Source organism: Pseudochaenichthys georgianus, chromosome 6 (assembly GCF_902827115.2).
Source record: "Pseudochaenichthys georgianus chromosome 6, fPseGeo1.2, whole genome shotgun sequence".
Lineage (NCBI taxonomy): Eukaryota > Metazoa > Chordata > Actinopteri > Perciformes > Channichthyidae > Pseudochaenichthys > Pseudochaenichthys georgianus.
The window spans coordinates 43,293,974-43,321,460 of record NC_047508.1 but is presented as its reverse complement, the minus strand read 5'-3'; the positions used below and the strand labels follow the sequence as shown (position 1 = coordinate 43,321,460).

The 27,487-nt window shown below is 42.2% G+C and overlaps 1 protein-coding gene across 4 annotated transcripts in view; it reads left to right on the top strand.

Annotated features, from left to right (window-relative positions):
• The first annotated feature begins 4,729 nt into the window (after positions 1–4,729).
• The window catches only part of LOC117447560 (acyl-coenzyme A thioesterase 5-like), a 31,092-nt gene continuing 8,334 nt past the window's right edge, over positions 4,730–27,487 (top strand). Inside the window, exons 1-4 of one of the 4 annotated variants that reach the window (XM_071203341.1) lie at positions 4,733–4,841; positions 19,722–19,741; positions 21,678–21,753; positions 26,704–26,779. The gene's annotated coding sequence lies outside the window, so the exon portion shown is untranslated. Of the gene's footprint in view, positions 4,842–19,721; positions 19,742–21,677; positions 21,754–26,684; positions 26,780–27,487 lie in introns of all 4 variants that reach the window. The other 3 variants (XM_034084300.2, XM_034084299.2, XM_034084302.2) reach the window with 3 other exon arrangements.

The following is a 27,487-nucleotide window of genomic DNA, read 5'->3' as shown; positions in this document are numbered from 1 at the left end:
TCAGAGACTTTGCACACGTTTTTCACAAACATTTTGATGTGGCGTGTGTCCCCCAACTCCTCTCCAAAGTTCAGATAAAATACTACTGAATGTTCATGCCCAAAGCCAATCACTAGGCCCTGGGTAAATTAAGAGGCTGATCTCGGGCACTTTTGTCCACTTTCCCTGGTGGTAGAAACTCAAGCCAGACATCCCTGGAATCGTATCAGAGAGTAGATGATCAGTGGGGCCTTGTTTTTACTGAATGATTTGTTTTTTTTATGGGGAATTCAAATATGAGCTTATTTTTAGGATTTTCGGAGACTTTGCACACGTTTTCACAAACATTTTCACGCTAGGAGTATGGGAGTACTTCCATTCGCTTTGTCTTGATCTGTAGATGTGATTTGATGTGTCGTGTGTCTCCCAACTCCTCTCCAAAGTTCAGATACTATATAAAAAGACTAAAAGGTAAATAAAACATGAAACATAATGACAAAATAACAACCTGAAAGATATGTATTCTATCTACACATTTCGTAATTATCTAATCTAGTGGCTTTATAAAAGTGTTGGCTAAAGTAACGCAGAATATATATATGTTTTAATTGTAAATAATTAGAAACATTATTTATGTGCACAAGTACATGGGACCCCACCATAGCACCCCACACATAACAAGCTGTCCCGAGTTCCTCCGGCTGCAGTTCCGCAGACGGCCGGTGTGTGGCAGCAGAGCGCTGAGAGCAGAGGGAGGTGAGTAGACGGATATGACGGATGAAGGGTGCGACGGAAATACACCCGAACATATCTGGTAGCCCGAACACATCTGGTACTGACACCGGGCTCGGTAGAATTCCAAGTATGCTGGACATTGGAACAGTCCTTCGGTGGCACTCGATGACGTAGCATCGTTGAAATAGTGGCTCTGCAGCAGCTTTACTCGCGATTGAGAAACACCCAGGCTCAGGCCTTTTACTCCTCCGGTACCGGCAGCCTCAATCAACGCTGACACAGACAAAGGGAGAACATTAAACGCCCATACACACACAACAGGAGATAGTAAAGCAGGGTCGTCACAGATGTCATAACGATGTTTTGTCTTGTGTACCCATTAGCCAATCAGCAACCAAGGTAACCCCCCCCCCCCCCCCCCCCCCCCCCTTATCACCTGAATCTCCTCTAGAGCACCATTGAGTTCTTTGTAACCAAATCTCTCTCAGAGGGGCGTGGGGGGGGCTCCTTATTTTCATCTAAAGTAACAGACAGAGAATCAGCACTTTGGAAACAGGGCTGAAACAGAGGGGATTATGGGTAATGCTGCAATGATCTGTTTGGTGTTTCAGCCAATCAGAGACATGTTCTGGATATATCTGAGAGCTGTAATATATTGATGAAAAACAGTATAATAGGGGACCTTTAATCTTGATTTTTACCCGTTACTTCGTCCCTCCATAGCTGGGGCAAAAGGGTCAGAAGGAGGGCATCCAGTACACCAACGAGGCCTTCCAGAAAGACGAAGATGAAGATGGAGGCAGCACTGGAGGTGGAGGTGGATTGGCGGCTAGAGGATCTCCACAATATGAGGAAGTCTTGAAGCCTTCGGTGGCGCTTAACGTCCTGCGAGACGACACTAGTGAGGCGGGATCGGACAAAACGGACAACGAGAAGGAGGTGAAACCCATCCTGACAAAAGAGGCGTCTGGACGAAGGGTACAAATCCGTGTGGTTCAAGGAGGACATCGACCCCGACGCCAAAGAGGAGGTGGTCATCATCCCCGACAGCAGAGAGGACGACAGCGAGGAGGAAGAGCAGGAGGAGGAAGAAAAATGAAAACCCCCAGAGTGATGTTCAACGATACAGATCTGGACAGTGGGCTCGGGGTGAAGATGGAGGGTCCAGGAGAAGATTCAGAGGAGGATGACGAAGAGCTGACCGCTGATCTGTGAGAGCAAACCACGCAGCAGGAAACACCCATGATACATTTAATTAGGGTTTATCAGCAGTCGTGTTATCTTATCAATCCATTACCTAGTAACAGTGACACAGAAGCAGGACTCAAACAAAACTATTGGGTTAAAAAAGAAATAAGGAAATGAATCCGAGTTAAATTCATAAGACCTGAGAGGTTTAGATTTGAGGTAAAATGTTAGTTTTATAGCTTTTTGTAAATATTGAACGTGTCATAATTAAATAAGTTTAAGCTTATTAACAATATTATTTCCAGATTTAAAAGCATTGAGATAATTTCCAGTAGTAGTTCTTCTAAATTAAAAAAAACACACAAAAACAACTTGTATTTATGGTTGAGCACTTACAATTACAGAAACTCCTAACTATTGGATCGATCTGAATATTGAAAAGATTTAAGGCAAATGTAAACACTTTTTGTAAATACGTCACGAGTCATAATTAATGTAGTGTAACCTGATTAAAGAGGCATTATTCTGCTTTTTTGGGCTTTCCTGTAGTTTGTTATACAGGTTTTAGACAGAGGGTGAAAAGAGGTGCTGCAGCACAGGTAGTATGAGGAAAATACAGAGCTTTTTGAACATTAAAGCATGGAGACATGTAGAGACACTACATACTGATATAACACCTGAACATCAGCAGGAGAGACTCTTTAAAGTAGAGAACAACTACATACTGATATACACCTGAGCATCAGCAGGAGAGGACTCTTTAAAGTAGAGACACTACATACTGATATACACCTGAACATCAGCAGGAGAGGACTCTTTAAAGTAGAGACACTACATACTGATATGCACCTGAACATCAGCAGGAGAGGACTCTTTAAGTAGAGACACTACATACTGATATACACCTGAACATCAGCAGGAGAGGACTCTTTAAAGTAGAGACACTACATGCTGAATGAACCTGAAAATGTGCATTTTAGGGCCCTGTTAAATCATAACATTGTTCCTGTGGCGTGTGGAAATATTTAGATTAAATCAAGTGAGTAGATTCTTCTAAACTGGAAAAAAAACATATTTTATGGTTAAGCACTTTAAACTAGAGGAAGTCATATTTATAATTTCATGAATTGTTCCTGGCTCCTGATTTTGGACATCAATCAATCTTTATATATTGATTATTTAGCTTTTTTGTTTGTATGTGTTATTGTTTGTGTTAAAATCCTCTGTCAATTATACATAATTGTATTGCCCTGTTTGCTCTTTTGTTTGTAACACACAACATTTTTAGTTTATCTGTATAAATGAAAGTGAATAAACACAATAATAATTATAAATATTGAATGTTAATTGTTCTACTGCGATCAATGTAGTGAAAATACAAAATGGACAAAATTAAGTTCAATAAATGTGTATTAATTAATTTATTCTCAGTAAAATCTGACCTTTATTTGAATAACTTGACTTGTTTGTTAAGGGAATAATTAAACCCACAAATTAACCATTTCTATTATTATTATTAATAATCAAGAATTTTCTGTCTCTTTTTTTTTTGATATTGATAATTGAATATATTAATGATGATTTGATTCCTTTATAGCCGGGGTATCAAACTCAAATACAAGCAGTGGGCCAAAAATAAAAAATGGGTACAAGTCGATGGCCGGACTGGTTCAATCTTTATTGCAAAACTTATTGAAATGAACTCATTGCACATATGAAACCTGGAACTAACAAAGCTTAAATTATTGCCTATAAAAACAACATTAAACATTAAATAATCAGTTGCATTAATTTCTTATGGCTCTATCTGCAGCTTTTCCTGAGTCAATATGATTACATTTTCTCACACGGCCAACAACAGCTTCAGAAAAACTATTCCCTCAAAGAGAAACCAAACATGCCCTGCTGTCTCAGAAGAGAAAGTGCAGAAGGAACATCCATTGAACTCAGTGTGCTGCTCTGTGATGCTAGCTCAGACACTTGGCGTCTCATCTTGGGTGCAAGGTCATCAATGTTTGGGCTCAGGCCTCTGAGCTGAGGAGATCCTCGGATGGAGTGAAGGTGTGCGTGCAATATACCGGCGGGCCAGATCTAATAGCAATTAGACATTATCCTGCGGGCCGAAATTAATCCACTGAGGGCCTGATTTGGACCTGGAAAAAGTTATGTTTTAAAAAAAAAATGAAAGTCTGTGCGTTAATATGTAGCTTTTCCCTCCATGTTGATTATTTACTGGTTATGGTGGTTGTTAACGTCAGTGATAATAAAACTCTCTCCTGCTGATGACTGAAGTCTGTAAAACATCATAACAGAACAAACTGAACTTCTGTCGTGATGACCCACAAATGGTTTTAGAAACATTTGTCAGCATGAAGCAGAAATTTGGGGCCAAAAAAATAAGTGAAAATGACATTGTAGATTTATAATAATAATAAGTATTAAATTATAATGTAATCAAAGTTTAGACAATCAAACCTTTTAAAAAAAAATAAGGAATACATTTGGGCAAGAAAAGAGCTTAACTGGACGCAATAAAAGGAGAGAACTCGTTGAAGTAGAGATACTGATAAACAACCTGATTCCTCTTTAAAGTTCAGGGTCAGAACAACCGTTTCTTTCTAATCTCCTGGAACTCTGATATTGTGTGTGTTTGTGTTTTCCTACTTATCCTCAATACACTATTTGAAAAGCCTCTTGGATCAGCTGTAACAATGCAATCGTCACAAAGTTATATAACAAGCCTCAACAGTTCTTCCTCCACTCCCTCTTGCAAACTGCCACTGGGAGGTGGAACCACACGGTAAGAGAAGAGTTTATATTTCCCAGAAATCAAAGCTGTTGTTTGTCAGAGCGACAGCAGTCTCTGTTTCTCCTGCAAAAACACTCAACTGAATCCAGCAGCTTCTTCTCAGCAACACAGCAGGACTCTGCAAACACTGGTGAGTTCACTACAGGACACATCACTGACTAACATTTAGTCAAAGTTGGATTAAAAATCAGAATCTGACTGTATTACATCCATTTGACCATATAAAGAATATTACACAATATAAATGTTCAGTTAAGATAAAAACCTCAACATTTACTTTAGCAAACAGCCACAAAACAACTGCAATGTAAACTCTGGTTAAATTAGGTTAGAGAGCATACAGCCAAAGCTAGCATTACCTTTTTCTGTTTGTTTGTAATCCCGTGTTTGTGTGTGTGCTCCGTGTGTGTTTTCCGTGTGTCGGTCCGCAGAGTTGGGTGTAACGCGTTACTTTGTAACGCGGTTACTGTAATAATATTACTTTGTCGGTAACGGAGTAGTGTAACGCGCTACTTTTATAATCCAGTAATCACACTACAGTTACTAACATTGCCCCGACACCGCGTTACTTCGTTACTTTTCTAAAATCATTCATAATCAAACCTCAACAAACACCTGCAAAGAACACATGCTAGGTGAAGCTAACGCACATAGCTGTTGTTTATTTATATCACACACACACACACACACACACACACACACACACACACACACACACACACACACACACACACACACACACACACACACACGCACACACGCCAACACAGCACACACACACACACACACACACACACACACACGTAGTTCTTCTTCTCTGTTTTCCGGTTGTTGCTTGTTTTGAATGACGAATACACACTACCGCTGCCTGCTGGTTAAGGAGAGTTATTGCCACTCACGCATGCGCAGTTTCGTACGTGCTCGGCTGAAGTCTGGCTCCAGTGCAACACATGGCCAACACGCAGGAGAACACGCTGACGCCAACAGTCGGTGAGCAGAGATAGACTGCGCAAAAATATACAGATAGTCAAGAGACAGAGGACAGCCACGGTCAGATAGCAGGAGACAGAGGACAGCCATGGTCAGATAGGAAAACATTCAGGATCTGGATCAGTCTTATGCGACAATGGAAACTGAACTAAAGAGAACATTTGAAACTTTAGCAGTCTGCGTGATCTGCCTGTAGGGAGGGGCGGGCCGGCCCTGCGAGTAAAGTAACGAGTAAAGTAACGAGGTAAAGTAACGAGTAAAGTAACGAGTAAAGTAACGAATTACTTTATGTAGATAGTAACGAAGTAGTGTAATATATTACTTTTTTTAAGTAATATGTAATATATTACTTATTTTTAGTAACGACCCCATCATCTGGTCGTCCGTGTGTTGGGTGTTCTCCGTGTGTGGTCAAAAACTGTATGGCCTTCCGGCAGAACCTACCTTTATACCCACAGTGTTAATTGGCTCCTACACTACCAATTGGATCAAATATAAAAGTCAGGCCGAATTAGTGTTGATACTGTAAGGAGACGTATTGTGTGAAAATAAATGGAAGATAGTATCTATGATCCACGTCACGTATTCAGTTTTGACGGCATTTCTTACAGTTTGTCAAAAGGTCTTCTGATCAGGGCTCTATAAATAAGTAGGTTAGAGAGCATACAGCCTGTGACTACCCGATTTGCATCTCTGCCCGATTTGCATTGCACAAGCGTGAGATGGTCCGCCATATTGCACAGCTGCATACGGCAACCCTAATAGGACTTTAGACGTCTAGACGTCTTCCCGATTTGCATTGCACAAGCGTGAGATGGTCCGCCATATTGCACAGCTGCATACGGCAACCCTAATAGGACTTTAGACGTCTAGATGTCTTCCCGATTTGCATTGCGCATGTGCGAGTCATAAACGTCTCAAATATCTATACAACAATATTTTATTTTATTTGAAATAAAATGAAAGACATTCACAGTTAATGTAATTAGATATGAATTATTAATGCCATACATTTTTGCATACATTCACAGTTAATATTTCTTCAGTATGATAGCTGTCTAACAGAAGTTAAATCCATTCCTCACTTATTCTGAGATTGTACTTAACCCAATAAAAGTAGTTAAATAATAGTGAAGTCACATTGTAATAACATTAACTCATATCTCTCGTTCAGATGAATGTTGAGTTTTTTTGTGGGGTTTTTTGTATGCTTTGCGAAACAAATGTCCTATTTGGGTTTCCGTATGTAGCTGTCCAATATGGCGGACCATCTCGCTCGTGCGCAATGCAAATCGGGTAGTCACATAGCCAAAGCTAGCATTAGTTATACTTATTTTCATATTTCCTGTATTTGGAAACATCTTTATAAATGACTCTATTAAACAAAGTAGAATTTAAATATTAGATTTGTTCTGGACTGTTCAAAGCAAGGGATCCGGTGTTATGTTACACGTTTTGCTTATAAAAAGGCATGACAATTACATATTTCATCTTATATTAATGTGTACACACTGTGGTAAGTAAGTAGCCTTGAGCTTTGAACCTGTTTCTGTAGTAACTGCTGTCTGCCCTTTTGAAGCTGATAACGTTTACTGTTTTTTTAGTTTGCAAGCAAGCGTTTCCGAGACCACTTATTTTAGCGGACCAAGAGTCCGGTTGTTTAGGTTCACATCAGAGGTCTCGGACTGCGTTCACAACCGACCCAAAATTAACCGCACCAAGCGGCTAAACGCACCAGGGTTAGATTAAACCGGACTATAACGGAGCGTCCACACTACAGCTCCAAAAATAGCTTGGAGCTGGGCGTCTCTGGGAGCTTGGGGATTTTATTCAAGCAACACGGCCAACAACCAATCACATGAATCTCCCGCCCCCGACATACAGAGCAAAAAAACCCGGGGGTTTTATGGGAGCAATATATATATACACTCCCCAAACAGGCGAAAACCTACCAGTTTCCCCCACTGTCTCTGCCCACCTCCCTCCATGGCCTGGTTCCTCCGGTTTGTATCCCGGGAGGTGAAGAGGGTCTGGTCATACAAAACCGGGTGATTCGCTAGGCGGCGATAGTTAGTTTCTCCTCTGACTTTTTTTGAAAATATAGAAATGAACGGCGGGATATCTCTCCCAGTTTAGACGCGGTTTGATTGGCTACGGCTTCAGCTGTCAGATTTGGGGAAACGGGATTTGATTGGCTGGCGCTGGCTACTCCGGCGTCCAGTGCGACCAGAAGTTGAACAATGTTCAACTTCTGGTCGCCTGGGTCGCCTGAGACGCCTCGCTCGGCTACCCACAATTCAGTTCGGCGAAAAAGCGCGGCTACGTGACGTCACCCCCATTGAAGTGAATGGGCAGCTTGGAGCTGCTTGGAGCTTTCGACGCTTGTAGTGTAGACGGGCCGTAAAAGGCTGGTGTGAACGCGCCGTTATCTCAGTGGGTCTCAAACGGTTTGGTCACAAATTATTCAAAAGATTATTTCCATGGCACACCTTCATATGATCAATATAGTCTATATGGCAGTAAAACAAGAATAGAGTTTAAAAGGACTGCGGTCAAGCCAGCCTCCACTTGGGAAAACACAGTTCAAGCCAGCCCGCACGTGATATTGGGGTGCGCGAATATTAGAAGCATTACGGTAAAATCCCAGCGTTTACTCGGTCAATAACAAAAGCACCTATAAAAACAAACCAAACATATTAAATTAAGAATATGTACTATATAATGTGATCAATAATTATTTAAAACAAACTACGTATAACTACCACGAGTAAATGTAAAATGTAAGGAGTTTCAAAATAAAAGTCCTTTGAAATCTCATATTGAAATCTCATATGAGCTATCAGCCCTGTGTTTAGATAAGAATAAAACGAAATCTCTCCCTGATCCAAGACTCATCTCACTGCAGGGTGGTAGAAGGACACCCCATCTACTCACCCAGAAAAAATCAGGACATTCTGATGTGGAGTTTGACATATATGGGATTTCAAAGGTCTTTTATTTTGAAACTCCACATCAGAATGTCCTGATTTCGTTTTATTCTTATCTAAACACAGGGCTGATAGCTCATATATGGGATTTCAATGAGATTTCAAAGGACTTTTATTTTGAAACTCCTTACATTTTACATTTACTCATGGTAGTTATACGTAGTTTGTTTTAAATAATTATTGATCACATTATATAGTACATATTTCTTAATTTAATATGTTTGGTTTGTTTTTATAGGTGCTTTTGTTATTGACCGAGTAAGCGCTGGGATTTTACCGTAATGCTTCTAATATTCGCGCACCCCAATATCACGTGCGTGCTGGCTTGACTGTGTTTTTCCCAAGTGGAGGCTGGCTTGACCGCAGTTTAAAACTGCAGTGATTTATAAAATATCCATAAAGAAAAAGAAAATCTGTTTACAGTTGTGTTTCATCTGGGCGTTGAGAGATGTATCCATAGATCTCTTAATGTTACTCTCAAAGTGCACCAGATTGATGCTTTCAACTTCAATACTTAAAAAGAATCTTCGCCCCGGACCCCCTTAGAGGAGGTGAGGTCCGCCCCCACTCATAAAAAATAGCACTACCCCTGCCTATATGCCGTAAACTGATTATCGAGCCTTCATTGTAACAGTCGCGGGTGTACGTGTGTGTGTGTGTGTGTGTGTGTGTGTGTGTGTGTGTGTGTGTGTGTGTGTGTGTGTGTGTGTGTGTGTGTGTGTGTGTGTGTGTGGTGTGTGTGTGTGTGTGTGTGTGTGTGTGTGTGTGTGTGTGTGTGTGTGTGTGTGTTGCAGTAGAACATTCCACTCTAGCGCCGCGGCCGCCGCCACTGTGGGCTAAGCCCCGAATGTTTTCAGGTCCAGACGACGCCCCAGGAGTTTACACTATGGGTCCTTCTCACTTCGGTTAGTCCCTCCCACCAGGGAAGCATGGAGAGACGCAAGGAAACCGCGAGAAGCAGGGAAATGAGTTTTTAAGAGCAATGGGACGTCCTTTCCTCCGGAGCGCCACGTGAAGCGACGTCCGTTTGTGATGACGCCGCACAGCTGATCGTCTGACAGCAGGCTTGTTTGAGACACATTGCGGCTCGCCTCGAAAGTAGACGAGAGTAGCCGATCGCAGCCGGGGGAGGTGTCAAAATGCTCGTCTTAAGTCGGACAGCTCGGACTCGGAGTCGGCTTGACTGGCTGGGTTTGCAATGGCGGAAATTGCGTTGGCGTTTTTCGTTGCAGATAAGTGGATGCAATAGAAATCCCACATGTATTGTATGGAGAATGACATGATCTAAAGGGACTGTGATTGAGATAAAATTAAATATTTGTTTACAATAAACATGAATATGTCATTTGTTTGATTTGCATTAAAAGACAATACCATTTTTGATTTAAATGATAGATTACCTTGTGCATTTGTTGCAGCCCTTGCTTGCTGCATAAGTGCAGCTGCTAAACTGTTATCTGAAAAATAATTTACATCATTTAAAATCATATCCAGATTGTTGGAATGCAATTTAGTTGTTTACTCACCATTTTGTAGTCTTTGGGAAATGTCTTGTGAGACTCTTACAGTGATGTATCCCTGTCCATCACGCAGTGTAAGCACCACAAATTCCATTTTACCCACTGTAGACAAAGGTGATCTCCATTGCTTTATATAGGTTTGTTAATTCAGTCATGATGAGGAACCACACCAGTGACTGGGTTCCATCATTAGAAATGCTCCTCCCTCTTAATGTTTGCAAAACTGATAGGTGACAGGCTACAAATGATCAGTCCCTTCAGATCCGCACACATGAAGCTTCATGAGCATGAACTGAACAGACCTGCTGCTGTGTTAATTCTTTAGCTGCCACTTTAAGCTTTATGATGTGTACAACATGGATGTAATTTGATTTAATCTTGCCATTTTAAATGATGTATTCAATAAATAAGGTTAAACCAAATCATTACATTACAATAGATTTTATTTTAATGATTTGGTTTAACTTAAAGAGAAACTTTATTGTTATTGCACATATTACAGGTACTGAGACAACGAAATGCAGTTTAGCTTCTAACCAGGTGCAACAAGCAGTGAAGTGGAAAGTAATGTACACACTCTACAGAATAACATATAGAATGAATTGAATGATGAATAAACAGTGTGTATGAATACACTAGATATCAGCCTGTGAGCAGTATGAACAGTGTGTATGAATATGCTAAGATATATAAAGTATTAAACTGTAAGCAGTATAGTATAAAATATATAGATATTAATTTCATGATGATAAACATTGTGGAACAATGATGAAAAAATGGGAATGGATGTGGCGACGTAAAACTGACACAAAACAACAACAAACTTTTGCCAGCCAATGGGAGAGTTTCATCAGCAGCACGTGGTAAACACCACCAATAAGCGCTCAGCTGGAGATACCAGCGAGCCGTTTCCCATCAAGCATTTCGCTTCCGCAGCTCGTGGAGAGCAACTGCGCCAACTCGCCTCGCCTCGCTCTCAAGGCTGCGGGCGTCTTTGTCCCGCGAGATTTCAAAGTCTCATGTGGCGAGCCTCCAGAGCAAGTCGGGACAAAATGACTAACCATCATGCAACGCACTAGCAAGACGTTGGTCTCAACTGCGCAGGTCTGCGCAGGTCTTGCTTGTCTCAAACAAGCCTAGCAGCTCTGTACCCCGTTATTTTCACAATCACCCCCCGCCAACACATTTAGATACAAACATTTGTATCATCTGTTGTAGACCCAAATAAATAAAATCAAATAAGTACTCATTCTCAAAAAAGATAAACGCCATTCTTAAAATGTAAACGAACAATAGTTTGATTAATATTGATTAGAGTGGCACAAAATAAATTAAATAATTGAGAGAAGAAAGAGAGATATGTTATCTATTAAAACCCAGTTAGATTAACATTCATTGGATTGCACACTTTGATTGTTTGGATATGTAGCAAATTAACATTTTAATAGCACTTAATGACTAACTGAATGGAAATGACAATAAATGAAAATGTAAAACGAAAAAGGCGATCATGCAAATGTTTCCAAAAAATGAATAAAATGATTTTTGCCCACGTTGTTGTTCAGATAAATCACATGTTTGTAACTAAATGAAACATTCATTGAAAGAAAACACGGTATAAAACTGAGGAGTGAGTCCCGTGAGGTTCATGTATTTTCTTCACTCCGCTGGAAAACTGCTCTCATGTCAAGAAGCATCAGATCAGTGCATAGCACTGCATCGTCCAATCAGTGAGCGATAAGGGGGCGGGGCGAGTGTCTGAGGATTTCATCGAAGGATGGTCTGGTGGTTCCTCGGTTATAGCTCCTCCATTATTGCTCCTCGCTCCTCGCTCCTCCAGCAAAAATAAGGCCACTGGGACGCTACTCAAGATGGCGCAGACAAATCAACTTCCGGTGCGAGGAAATGAAAAATAAGAGAAGTGAGAAGAGCCATTGTGTTTCTTAGAGTTTAAACCGAATGCTGCTATGATTTTCCAGATTTCATTTGAACTTGAATTGTAATTCGTACAGACAAGAAACCTAAATGTGTTTGGTTGTCATTGGTCTACGTATGCAGTTTCTAACATAAAACGTTGGGGTAGTTTACATGTTCGGGTTCATAGTAGACTCTATGAACTGGCAAAGAGAGAATATGTGATTATAGTTGTGTTTTTTTCAAACTCTTGTCCCCAGAGAGACATGTCTGCTGCCAGCTGTCTGCTGACTGAACATCAGTTTCTGTGCTCCATCTGTCTGGATGTGTTCACTGATCCAGTCAGCACACCATGTGGACACAACTTCTGTAAAGCCTGCATCTCTCAAACACTGGGATACTAAAGTCCCCTATTGGTGTCCTAACTGTAAACAGTTATTCCACACAAGACCTGAACTGCTGGTCAACACGTTCATCTCTGAGATGGCTGCTCAGTTCAGACAGTCAGCTCAACAGAAAGCCAGCAGCAGCAGCTCAGAGCAACACGTTGTCAAACCAGGAGAAGTTCCCTGTGACGCCTGCACTGGGACCAGACTGAAGGCCCTGAAGTCCTGCCTGGTGTGTCTGGAGTCCTACTGTGAGACTCACCTGGACCCTCACCTGACAAGAGCAGGCCTGAAGAAACATCAGCTGATCGACCCTGAGGAGAACCTGGAAGGCAGGATGTGTGTGAAACACGATAAACAGCTGGAGCTGTTCTGTAAGACCGACCAGGTGTGTGTCTGCATCCACTGCACCTATTCAGAGCACAAGACACATGATGTTGTTCCTCTGAAAGAAGGATATGAAGGAAAGAAGGCTGAGCTGGGGAAGACAGAGGCTGAAATTCAGCAGATGATCCAGAAGAGACGACTGAAGATTCAGGAGATGAATCGCTCAGTGGAGCTCAGTAACGGAGCGTCCACACTACAGCTTCAAAAAAAGCTTGAGCTGGGCGGTGTCTGGAGCTTGGGGATTTTATTCAAGCAACACGACCAACAACCAATCACATGAATCTCCCGCCCCCCGACATACAAGCAAAAAACCCCGGGGATTTTATGGGAGCAATATATATATAAACTCCCCAAACAGGCGAAAACCTACCAGTTTTCACCCACTGTCTCTGCCACCTCCCTCCATGCCTGGTTCCTCCGGTTTGTATCCCGGTAGGTGAGAGGGTCTGGTCATACAAAACCGGGTGATTTGCTACGGCGATAGTTAGTTTCTCCTCCAACTTTTTTTGAAATATAGAAATGAACGGCGGAATATCTCTCCCAGCTTAGACGCGGTTTGATTGGCTACGGCTTCAGCTGTCAGATTTTGCGAAACGGGATTTGATTGGCTGGCGCTGGCTACTCCGGCGTCTCCGGCGTCAGAAGTTGAACATTGTTCAACTTCTGACGCCGGAGACGGCGGAGACGGACCGCTCTGCTACCCACAATTCAATTCGGCGAAAAAGCGAGGCAACGTGACGTCACCCCATTGAAAGTGAATGGGCAGATTGGAGTTGTCGAAGCTTCCGACGCTGTCGACGCTGTAGTGTGGACGGGCCGTAAGGAAGGAGCAGACAGAGAGATAGCAGATGGTGTTCAGGTCTTCACCGCTCTGAAGGAGTCTGTTGAGAGAAGCCAGGCCGAGCTCATCGACACATCAAAGAGAAGCAGAGAGAGACAGAGGAACAGGCTGAAGGCTTCATCAAAGAGCTGGAACAGGAAGTCTCTGAGCTGAAGAAGAGAAGCTCTGAGGTGGGAGCAGCTCTCACGCTCTGAAGACCAGCTCCACCTCCTCCAAAGCTTCACGTCCCTGAACGCTGCTCCACCCACCAAGAACTGGACAGAAGTCAGGGTCCGTCCACCTTCATATGAGGGGACTGTGGTGAGAGCTGTGACTCAGCTGGAGGAGACGCTCTGGAAACAGATGAAGAAGCTGCTCGAGGTCCAGCTGAAGAGGGTCCAGCAGTCTGAGGTGGAGGGTGACTCTTGATCCTGATACAGCACAGCCTGAACTCATCCTGTCTGATGATGTAAAACAAGTGAAACATGGTGATGTGAGGAAGAATCTCCCAGACAATCCAGAGAGATTTGATTGGTGTGCCAATGTCTTAGCAAAGCAGAGTTTCTCTTCAGGAAGATTTTATTATGAGGTTCAGGTTGAAGGGAAGACTAAGTGGACTCTAGGAGTGGCCAGAGAGTCAATCAACAGGAAGGGAAAGATCACACTGACTCCTCAGGATGGTTACTGGACGATATGGTTGAGGAATGGAAATGAGTACGAAGCTCTCAACCCTGATGTCAGTCTCTCTCCGAAGTCTCAGCCTGAGAAGGTGGGGGTGTTTGTGGATTATGAGGAGGGTCTGGTCTCCTTTTATGATGTTGATGCTGCAGCTCTGATCTACTCCTTCACTGGCTGCTGCTTCAAAGAGAAACTATACCCATACTTTGGTCCCTGTCTTAATGATGATGGTAAAAAACTCTGCCCCTCTGATCATTTCAGTTTTTTCTGACATAGGATTAGCCAGGATGAGATTAACATAACAATACAAAAACAACTGATGAGTATATTCAGGGCTCAACGCTAACTTTTAAAAGTGGTTGCCAGGGTTGCCAGGCTGGCAACCAGGCATCAGCTTTTGGTTGCCAAAACTGAAAATACGGTTGCCATTTTTAGTCACCTTATATTTTAAATAATTAAGATACTATACAGTTATACATCAACTTAATAATGAACATGTGATACAAAAATAATGTTCAAATGCTTTATAATAAGTAATTAACACAATTATTTGAAACTAAAGTGGTAGTAAACTTGTCCACCCTCAATTGCTGGTATACTAAATACAAGTAGTGCAGCTGCTGTCATGTTCTTCACAGATCCCTCAAACATGAATTGAGCAAGTCACTAGTTTGGTCATCTGTTGTCTCCCTTTCAAATGTGGGTTCTCTTGACCTTTGTGCTGACCCCCACCATAGATCCATTGGCCCTTCAGCATTGAAGTCTTGGATTGGCCAGACTAATGAAGCTTAGCGCAAGTTCAATAAGGAAGACCTAACACGAGTCACTTACACGTCACTCGATGTGCTCCCTTCCCCCCATCATTAAATATGAGGGCGTCACCCTCAGCAGCCAATAGCTGCACATGCTAAATTCCTTAAATGCCTGCTCTTCCTCCCTGTCATTGTCCATTGCAGATGACCCGCAAACAGTAGCAGTAACTATACTCCTCCTCGTGAGAAGAAAAAAAAAAAAGCACAAGAAAAACTAGCTCAAGACGTCCAACTCGGACAATTCAATCACGAACTTGGTATGTAATTATTCGAGCCCGGTTCGGCTCCCCACAGCGGCCTATCACCAGAGGCAGACTTTCCTCATCCGCCCGCTCCTGCAGCAGGACATCCCACAGCCCCAGGCCTCACTCTCTCGCAGCTCCGAGAGCTCTCGGATCAGGGTCTCCAGCACAGCTTCCCAAGTCCGGGGCAGCAGCTCCAGTCATCTCCCCAGAGAGCAGGGCGAGGACGCGGCCGCAGCCGCGGAGGTAATAAAAAAAAGGGCCAGGAAGTCGAGCCCTCCAGCCAGGATCCCGTCCACCTCCAAAATCCACCCCTTCCCAGGCTGCCATTCCGGGAGCGTCACTAACACACCCCTCATGGAGAGTAGCGTGGCCGGCTCCCTGCAATCCCTGGCTAGCTCCATGATAGCTATCGATGCTCTCCTCCAGGCCCTGGAAGACTCGAGCTTCGACGTCCGTGGCACTCAGGTCAGGTACTAGTGTTAACGAAATGTTGTGCACTCACCCACACAGGGTCGGGTTGTAACGGAATAGATGTAACGGCGTTACGTAATCAGAAATACAAAAAATCATGTATATTCAGCGGGCGTTACATTTGAAAAACGAGTAATCTGAGTCAGTTACTTTCGTAAACCTGAAGTGAATACTTATTGGAACTATTGGTTGAGAAGTTTCCTCACAAAATGTAATATTTATTACCAGCAAGAACCGTGTGCACCACTGCACAGCGCCGCAGCGTGTCTGTAAGCGAGAGATGCAGCGTGTCTGTGAGGCCCCGCCCCCGCACGCAGATGAGAGAGAGAGGACAGAGTTCTCTTTCAAAATATATTGAAAGGTAAGAACGGAGATGGTTAGATAAAACGTGGAAGACAACGTTTATGTAGCATTTATTTATTGTCGAAATATGACATTTATACGGGATCAAAATCAAGTGAATGGCCTGCTGAATGTATAGGGCAAGTGACTGAAAAAAAAAAAAAAAAGTTATTACAAATCGTTCAGATAATAAATAATAATGATAATTCATTCTATTTAGGGGCGGCCTTTCAAAGCACCCAAGGACACCTTACAATGCATAACATATTCAAGGAAAGGTTTTAAGACTGTACAAGAATGCAGTATAGGTGAGTTTTTACGGTGTGGTGCAGATGAGAGCTGTCCGAAGGACACTAAGATGTTGTGTTGTGCTCTTGATAAAACAGTAAATACGTGTCTCCCATTCACCAAAACATACTCATCTTTATGAAAAGAAAGTATTCCAAAGAAGAAGAAGAAGAAGAAGAAGAAGAGAAGAAGAGAAGAAGAAGAAGAAGAAGAAGAAGAAGAAGAAGAAGAAGAGAAGAAGAAGAAGAAGAAGAAGAAGAAGAAGAAGAAGAAGAAGAAGAAGAAGAAGAAGGAAAGAAAGAAGAGGAAAGAGAAGAAAGGAACCCGGAAAGTATTCTAAAAGTACTCTGCCAAAAATCTGGCCCACCCTATATTTTTACAGGCCCACCCTAAAAGTACATTTCTGCCTACGCTACTGTTTTTTTTTGCGAGCAACGTGACCAACAACCAATCACTGAATCTCTTGCCCCCGAGATACAAAGCATAGCAATGTTAAAACGAAGTAAACTGGAAAAAAAAATAAATAAATAAAATCTCCAACAGGCGAAAACCTACCAGTTTCACCACTGTCTCTGCCCCCCTCCCTCCATGCCTCGCTCCTCTGGTTTGTATCCCGGTAGATGAACAGAGACCGATCATTTCAGCACCGGGTGATTCACTACCGCTATAATGAATTTTCCCTCCATTTTTTGGAATATGAGGTACTGACCTGCGTAGTCTCTCCCAGCATACACGCGGTTGACTGGCTAGCGCTTGTACTGGCAGATTTGCATAAACGGGATTTCATTGGCTGACGCTTCTGCCGAGGCGCCAACAAAATTGAACATTGCTCAACTTTTGAAGCGAGCAACGCCAGCAACGCTCCACGTCGCTTCCCAAAATACAGTCCTGCTAAAAGTGACGTCACCTATTCAAAATGAATAGGCAGAAGCGTTGGAAGCTTTAACGCGCGCCACCTGTGGACGGGCCGTCACAGTAGCTCAGCGCCAGAAACCTCGTGGAGGAAGAAGAAAAAATAAATAAATAATAAAAATTGGAATATCACCCCTCCACTCCCATTATCATCCCTCAGCTAGCAGCTGCGCTATCTACTCACCCAGATTCCGTGTTCGTTGACTATCTCTGTCAGGGCTCTCCCAAGGCTCAAGGTAGGGGTCCTCCCATCTCCCACAGTGACTTTCGTAGCAAGAAACTTACAGTCAGCCGCTAAAGAACCCAACATAGTTTCCCAGCTCATCGACAAAGAACTTCTCAAAGGATATATAATCTGCCCTTTTAGCTCCTCCCCCCTTCTCAGTGTTCCGTTCAAATCCCATCGGAATAAGCCACACGTAAATAAAAGGCTGATTTTCGATCTGTCCGCTCCCCGCTCCGGCCATTCAGCAGCGTCAATAGCATCATCCCTCCAGATCAGTTCTCCCTTCACCACGCCTCAATGGATAATGCAATAAAGATGATCAAGTTCACAGGGCACGGAGCTCGGCTCTCCAAAGCAGACCATTACCGATGCCTTCAAACATCATCCCCATTCATCCGTCTCAGTGGAATTCGTTCGGTATTAAGTGGGAGTTCAAACTCTATTTTCGTAGAAGCAGCCCCTGCATCTTCAATTCCTTCTCGGAAGCGCTCTGCTGGATCCTGCTGAATCCCGCTGAACATGGTCAGAATCCCCCTCCGTCCTTCACCTACTGGACGACTCCTCCCCATAGACCCGCCACAGGACAGCTCAGGGATCTCACTGGCCAAGCTTAAATACTGCTTCAGGAGTTAGGCGTCCCTCTCTCCAAAGAGAAAACGTTAGGTCCCGACACACGCTTAGAGTTCTTAAGCATCATCCTCGACTCCATAGACATGAAGGCGTCTCTCCCCTCCGACAAATTGCAGCGCATCCGGGACATCACCAAGTCATACTGCGAGCAACACGTTATCACAAAACAACAGTTGCTCCCCCTTCTCGGACACCTCAACTTCGCCATGCATGTCATCCCCCAGGGGCGCTCGTTCATCTCCCGCCTCCTGGACGCAGCATCAGCGGTCGACAAACTCCATGACTGCGTTTTCTTAGACGAAGGCTGCCGCTCAGACCTACGTTTCTGGTCCCTCCTGCTCGCCCACTGGAACGGAGTTACTTTCTTTTACGATGACCTCGTTCGTTCCTCTGACTCAATGAGGTTTCTTCACGGATGCCGCCCCATCCGTGGGTTTTTGGGGGTTTCTTCCAGGGAGAGTGGTTCGCAGGTCATGGCCCCTGTCAATTTCTACTCAAGCAAGTTCTCATTAAATCCGGCCTATCACCTATATCATACCCGGGACATTCCTTCAGGATAGGTGCAGCCACCTCTGCTGCTAATCAAGGTCTCTCTACCTCATCCCTACACAACTAGGACGGTGTCCTCCTCCGCCTTCACAACCTACATTCGCCCAGACATCAGCGCCGTACTGGCTTCCCAAAAGATCTCTCAGACCATGACTATGGTATCTATGCATATAAACTGGTGGTGGCTCATAAACACATTCACAAGTTACATGTCTCACTAAGGGTACCTGATATTCAAACTGCATTCCTGTCCTAATTTCCGCGGCCCCGCCCACAGGGAATAATGTTCTCGTCTCACGCTGCAACTACATGGAACGGGCTTCATCTCCGGCACACAGGTATTTCATTCCCAGGCCTTGCTCAAACGTATCAGTTGTAACATGTATTTCCTGCAGTCAGGCGTGGACTCGGGCCACCGTACACCCCCGTGTCAGTTCAAAACAAAGGAAAAGAAAGAAAGAGAAAAGAGTAAAGAAAAAGATATATATATATATATATATATAGCCTGCAAAGTCGGCGTGGCGGAAGGCCACCGTACACTTCGGTGTCAGTTACGAAAGAAAGAGAAAAGAGTAAAGAAAAAGATGTATATAGCCTGCGAAGTCAGCGTGGCGGAAGGCCACCGTACACTTCGGGTGTCGTGGACGTTGGGCCACCGTTACAAAACGAAACCGCTCGCTCCTCGGCGTAGTCAAAGCCCTGCTGGCCAGCATGTGACCCGCAGGTAGTTTTCAGGTAAAGACCGGCACTGATTTCGGCAGTCAGAGTCCTCAGGCATGACCCGTAAGCTCCGGCAGTGATTCCGGCACTATGTCGCTCATATATGTGTTAATCTATTATCTTTCCTTCCCAGATCACCAGTCACCCCACAAGGTAAGCAACTCAGTTCATCTCAGTATTTCATACTTCACTGGTTTTGGGGATTTCATCGGAGCGGTGCTTTCCCTCCTGAATGATTATCCTGCACAACCGGCCTAATCGCCAAACACCATTACATTCTCCTGTTGTATTATCATGGCAATCATTTCATTCATATGACGTGTAAACAATAAATATGTCATTTACCTCACGTCTCTCCGGTTTGAAATACATTTCTAATGTTAAATAAATGAAAAGCATTCACAGACAAGAATTAGATATTAATTATTAATGCTGTAAATTAGCTTTAATAAGTCTAACTATATTTAAAATGTGTTACCTTTTTATAGAAATGATTATATTTGTATGCCATATTTTCCTATGGTAAAGTTTCGTTTTGCACTTTATTTTGGTAGTAATAAGATCATGACTCTGATTTTGAAGGAACTTTTACCGGAAGTGAATGCACAACGTAGCAGAATGTACCATATATATTTCGCTTTTCAAGACTTTACACATTTCCTCTTTGCTTTTCGTTTGGGTTCACCTTACACTTCATCAGATGAATCACTTTGAACTTCGTTTGAGATGTTTATGGGTTGGCCGAACTTTTTACCCCCCAGTCAAAACAACTTAATTTGCTTCAAGGTTTTGTAAATATCAAAATTGCATGAAATATGCTTTTGAAGTCTATTTTATTAATGCCCTGTTTATAAGATAGAGCTTATCATTTGAAATGTCATTATCTTTAAAGAGGTGGATGGTGAATAATATTACAATTAAAAATGTTTCACTCACATCATGACTTTGTTTTGATTACAGTACACGTTTTCTGAAATGTTATCTTTAAATATACTAACGCATATAGAAACAGCATAGAAATGTGTACACTGGTTAAAGCCAGGATCAAACTCGTTTTATTGTCGACTTATTAGAGTCAAGATTTTTACAGAGGGGAGTTTTGATATGGGTTTGTACCACGACGAAAATCCACAAAAACTGTCAGCAGCTTTTAAGAGAAATCTATTCTCCACATGTTTTTCAGGGAAACAGATGTTATAATCCTCAACGTAATCATCAATAATCAGTCTATAATCTGGCTATTGATGATATATGAACAAACCACTCTTCGTACAGAGTACAGATGGGAGCTAAACTAATTTGAGGTAGGAATAAAAGAGCCCAACTTTCAAAACTGACAACCAAGAAAAAAAACAATGTTTTACAACAACAGTGTCCTCGCCTCAATGGTGACGTACCTTCACCTGTTAGCAACACAGTAATTCAGTTTAAAAAATCGTAACTAATTCTTATGACCACTTTTTGTATTAGATTCGAATTTAATCTGGCATTATTTAATGATAACATAGTAAGGAATCAAAATAGCCCAACCTTTCAAAACTGTCAACCGATGGTGACGTACCTGTTAGCGACACGATGCTTGAATAGCAGGTTCTCTAGTAGGGAGTTGGCTCAAGGACTAAGAGGTTAAAATAAGGGCAGTGTCTGCAAGATTCAATACAACCTGTCTGCACTGAGTAAACTAAAATATGCTATGAGACAGTGAACAAATGTGCAATCTCATAGTACGTCCCAACACACAATATGTCTATGAATACCTCAGTTGTACAGTGTGAATGAGGCAAGGCAAGGCAAGTTTATTTATATAGCAGTTTTCAACGCAAGGCAATTCAAAGTGCTTTACAAAAAATGAAAGACATTAAGCATTAAAAAAGAAACGCTAATAAAATAAAACATTAAAAGGAAAAATACATGGATAAAAGTTACGTGCAGTTTAAGATATGAATAGTTCAATTAAAAGCAGCGACAAAAAGAAAAGTCTTCAGCCTGGATTTAAAAGTAGTAAGAGTGGCAGCGGACCTGCAGGTTTCTCTGAGTTTTTTCCAGATATTTGGAGCATAATAACTGAACGCTGCTTTACCATGTTTAGTTCTGACTCTGGGGAGAGAAAGCTGACCAGTCCCTGAAGACCTGAGAGATCTGGATGGTTCATAATTTAGCAGGAGGTCAGTAATGTATGTTGGGCCTAAACCATTCAGTGCTTTATAAACCAGCAGCAGTATTTTGAAATCTATTCTTTGACACACAGGAAGCCAGTGTAAAGACTTCAGAACAGGAGTGATGTGATCCACTTTCTTAGTGTCAGTGAGGACTCGAGCAGCGGCGTTCTGAATCAGCTGCAGCTTTCTAATAGATTTTTTAGTGAGACCTGTGAAGACACCATTGCAGTAGTCGAGTCTACTGAAGATAAAGGCATGGATAAGTTTTTCCAAATCCTGCTGTGACATTAGTCTTTTAATCCTAGATATATTCTTTAGGTGATAGTAGGCTGATTTAGTAACTGTTTTAATGTGACTGTTGAAACTCAGGTCAGAGTCCATGACTACACCTAGATTTCTGGCTTTATCTGTTGGTTTGAACATTGCAGACTGAAGCTCAGCGCTAACTTTTAAACGTTCTGCCTTGGCTCCAAAAACCATTCAGTTTTATCTTTGTTTAATTGGAGAAAGTTCTGACACATCCAGTCATTGATTTGTTCAATGCACTTACTCAGTGTTTGAATTGGAGCATAGTCTCCTGGTGAAATTGTTACGTACATTTGTGTGTCATCTGCATAGCTATGGTAACTTATGTTGTTGTTCTTCATTATCTGAGCCAGTGGTAGCATGTAGATGTTAAAGAGAAGAGGCCCCAAGATGGAGCCTTGAGGTACCCCACATGTCATATTTGTCAACTCAGATGTGTATGTACCTATAGAAACAACGTTGTTTCTGTCCTTTAAGTAGGATTCAAACCAATTTAGAACTGTTTCCGAAAGTCCCACCCAGTTTTCCAGTCGGTCTAGTAATATGCTGTGGTCAACAGTGTCAAACGCAGCACTGAGATCTAATAATACTAACACTGAAGTGCTGCCACTGTCTGTGTTTAAGTGGATGTCATTAAAGACCTTTACAAGAGCAGTCTCAGTGCTGTGGTTTGGACAAAAGCCTGACTGGAACACATCGAAACAGTTATTTAAATGCAAGAAATTACTCAACTGTTGAAAAACAACTTTTTCAATGATTTTACCTAGAAATGGGAGGTTTGATATGAGCCTGTAATTGTTCATTATTGAAGCATCTAGATTATCTTTTTTAAGAGCGGTTTAATGACTGCAGTTCTCAGGGCCTGTGGAAAAATACCTGAGTGAAGAGATTTGTTTACTATATGAAGTAGTTCTGAGGCCATGCAAGGCAAAACATCTTTGAAAAATCCTGTTGGAATAATATCAAGGCAGCAGGAGGAGGATTTCAGAAGTTGTATAATGTCCTCTAGGTTTTTATCATTAATCTGATGGAATTGTGTCATGATGTCTGAATTGATGTTAAGTGGACACAGAGAGAACACATTTGCTGTTCCTGATGCAGAGGCACTGACTGCTTGTCTGATTTTCTGAATGTTGTCAGTGAAAAAGGAGGCAAAATCATTGCACGCCCTGGTGGATAGAAATTCAGAGGCTACTGACACTGGGGGGTTAGTTAGTCTGTCAACGGTAGCAAACAAGGCACGTGCGTTGTTTTTGTTTTTGGTAATGATGTCAGAGAAGAACGATTGTCGTGCGTTTTTCAATTCCAAATTATAAAGGCCAAGTCTCTCTTTATAAATGTCAAAGTGAACCTGGAGATTTGTTTTTCGCCACCTGCGTTCAGGTTTTCGACATTCTCTTTTTTCTGCTCTCACGGTCATGGCCTTTCTCCATGGAGAGATTTTCTTCCCAGTCACTTCCTTTACCTTAATTGGAGCAATGGCATATATAACATTTTTTATTTTTGAATTAAAATGATCTACTAGCTCATTTACTGAGATGTTAGCAGGGGCAAGTGTGGAAGAAAATTCTGAGTAAACATTTCCCTAGTATTTTCAGTTAAATATCGCTTTGTGGTTACCTCTTTTTGAACATTTTTGTGAACAGAAATAGAGCTCTCAAAGAAAACACAGGAATGGTCAGAGAATGCAACATCAGTCACCACAACCTTAGAGATATTCAGACCCTTTGAGATAATTAAGTCCAGAGTGTGCCCCTTATTGTGCGTGGGCTCCGTCACATGCTGAGTCAGTCCATAGTTATCAAGAACACAAAACAGTTCTTTAGCCGCTCTGTCCTGGGGGTTGTCAACATGGATGTTAAAATCACCAACAATGACTAGACGGTCAAAGTCAATACACACTATAGACAGCAGTTCATTAAAGTCATCAAAAAAGCTTGCACAGTATTTGGGTGGTCTATAGATATTTAGGAACAGAGCTCGAGAGGAGCATTTCAGCTGAAGGGCCACATATTCAAAATAATCAAAGTTTCCATACGATGTCTTCCTGCATAGAAGGGAATCATTGAACAGAATAGCAACTCCACCCCCTTTCTTATGCATTCTTTCCTGACTCATAAAACTAAAGTTGGGAGGGGTTGATTCGATAAGAACAGCTGCACTGTTATTTTGTTCAATCCAAGTTTCTGTTAAAAACATAAAATCAAAATTGTGCTCAGTGATAAAATCATTGATTAAAAATGTTTTTCCTGCCAAATACCTGACATTTAATAAAGCTAGTTTAAGTTTGTTAAACACACTATCAGTCAGGTTTTTTGTAACAAGCTGTGGCTGACATAGAATCACTGCTAAATTAGATAAACTCACACAAACGTTTGGGCGCTTCCTGTTTCTAAGATGATTCACCGCTCTTAATCTATTACCTATCAACACAGATATCGGCAAAGCTACTGGCAGGCAGGGCCCCGGCATGTCCTGGAAAGAGTTGAGAGTGCCATACGCCCTTGAGCCTGGACCCCACACATATCAATGAGAGTTTGTTGTGTTTTGTACACACACATCCTTATCAGGATGCTTTCTTGAAGGGAGGGGAGGTGGTTGACGTAGGCACGGTGATGGAGACGGGGGAAATGGTGCGGGGGTAGAGGACATGCTGCCAGGGTGGGGAGGTGGTTGACGTAGGTGCGGTGATGAAGACAGAGGAGATGGTGCGCGTCTTCGCGGTGATTTTGGTGGGTGTCGTTGAGGAGCGGGGGTAAAGGACATGGTGCCAGCCCTGCGTATCGCCTTAGTTTGGTCTTTGAACTCCAGGAACGGAGTATCCTCAAAGGCGTTGACAGGGGGGGGGGGGGTGACGGGCGGTGGAGACTCCTCCGTGTGCCTCATATGTCTCCCATAATCAGAACATTCCTCAGGCGGGTGCAGTGATATTTCTTCAGGGTTTTCTGAGCGATGTGTTGTGTCTTTCTCCTGTTTTGATTCCTCTTGCCGCTTGTCCTTGGCAGAGGGAACAGATTGATGACGCAGGCAGTTAATATGTTAGAGATAAACAATTTCACTCCTGACTTGTTCAGGCAAACTCCATTTGCCTTGAAAAGATGAGGTCAAAGGCCATGTTATATTTCAATGTGTGTTCATTGAATTATACTGGAAGTAGTGTTGCATATGAGGGGCCGTAATTCATACTGGTCCTCTCACACACATACATTCTCCTTTTTCATACATTTTCATTCTCATACACATATATTTCAACGCACACATTTATACATTTTTCTCTCACACATATATACATTTAGCTCTCATTCAAATATTTGAAATACATTTTGCTCTCATGTACATTCATTCAATGTTTACATTTAATATTATAAATAGTATATGCATGTCTGAAGACAATATATGTATGTAAGAGAAGAATGTATGCATGTGTGAGTGAAAGTATAGTGGAAACGGAAGGAGTATAGTTGAAACGGAAGCATTATCGCGCTGTGATTGGCTCAGACGGTCGAGCGGGGCGGGCTCATGTTCAGAACTTCGGATTCAAATCAACATCATTGAGGGAGATTAATCCATCGGACCATTTGTTATTATTTATTAAAAAAGTAAACGGAAGAGCGAGGCGTTTTTGCTTTTCATAAATATATAGAACCATTTCTTCAAATAATATATATTTTACATTTTAAAATCGGCACTGCCCCCAGGCCGTACTGCGGAGATTCCATGCAATTTTCATCCAAACTACAAAAAAACTCAAGAAAAACCTTCAATTTAGGGCCCCCAGAAGCAGCCTAATCAGAGGCTGGATCCAATTGGCCCCTTCAGACACAACGGAGCAGGGGCTCTACGTTGAGCGCCTTCTGGATGTGTGTCGTCTGCATAACAGTGAAACTGGAGGTCGTTGTAACGGAGAATCTGTCCAAGATGGTGGATGTAGATGGTAAACACAAGTGGACCAAGTACAGAGCCCTGGTGGACGCTGTTGGAAATAGAGACAGAGAGGGATTTGCAGTTTTTTATGTAGATTAATTGAATTTCTGTTCTATTTTGTCTCGTCTGGAACTAGCTTGCAATAAGGTATTTTCTGTTAACAGTTCCTGTCTCCTGCATTTGTGTTCAACCTGCGCTGCTTACTGTGACAGAGAATCCGACCAACTCATGGCCTGTGTTCGTCGTCCATAACATACGCCTGCCCATACCATAACCCCACCACCACCATGGGCCACTCGATTCACAACATTACCCTAACACTAACCCTAACCCTACCCCTCACACCAGATAATGACTGGTTTTCGGACCCCCCCAGACCCCCCCAATAAAGCAAAAATGCACGTTTCAGAGTGGCCTTTTATTGTGGCCAGCCTAAGGCACACCTGTGCAATAATCATGCTGTCTAATCAGCATCTTGATATGCCACACCTGTGAGGTGGGATGGATTATCTCGGCAAAGGAGAAGTGCTCACTATCACAGATTTTTTCAGATTTGTGAACAATATTTGAGAGAAATGGTTATTTAGTGTATATAGAAAATGTTTTAGATCTTTGAGTTCATCTCATGAAAAATGGGAGCAAAAACAAAAGTGTTGCGTTTATATTTTTGTTCAGTGTAGTAACCTGTTCTTGCACATTTGTATTAGGTAAATGCTTTGTTTGCAGATGCTTAGACGACTTCAGAACCAAGAGGAGATCAAACCAACTGTCAAGAAGGCACACCTGAACACAAGCTTGAAAGGTCAGTTAGTGTTTATTTAAGTTTATAGAAAGTGTGAAATGACACTTTTTGTGGACTTTTTAGTTGTGACTGCAGAGCTCTAGAATTTTGATTTTATTGTAGCCGTTTGCCCCTTCTGAAAGGGGGACCACTATGCCAAACATGGAGTATTTTAAACTTAAGTACTGTGGTAGAGGAAGCATTCGGATACTATACTTAAGTTAAATAATTTCACTGATCCACAGTGTATTTTACACTCATACTGCTCTGCATTTCAGAGGTAAATACTGTATTGTATTATAACACTTGTCTGGAAGCTATTGGAGTCAGAATTCAGTTTTGACATTGTTTTTTATTGTAATATCTGCAAATCAGAGCTAAGTCAGAAGGCAAAGCTCTCTCTAGCGATATCAACGATCTCCTGCATCACTATAAACCATCCAGGAGTCTCAGGTCCTCTGGGTCGGGTCTGCTCTTTGTTCCAAGAATAAGAACTAAACATGGAAAAGCAGCGTTTAGCTATTATGCCCCAACAATCTGGAACAAACTGCCCTAATCGTGCACGTCCGCTGAAACACTTCCTATTTTCAAAAACCAGACTAAAAACGTATCTATTTGCCGCTGCTTTTAATTGAGCTGTTCATACTCACACTGCAGTATGCCTTTTATTCATGTATTCTGTACCTGCTGTGTTGATTTATTTATTTCATTCATTATCTTTGCTTTTTT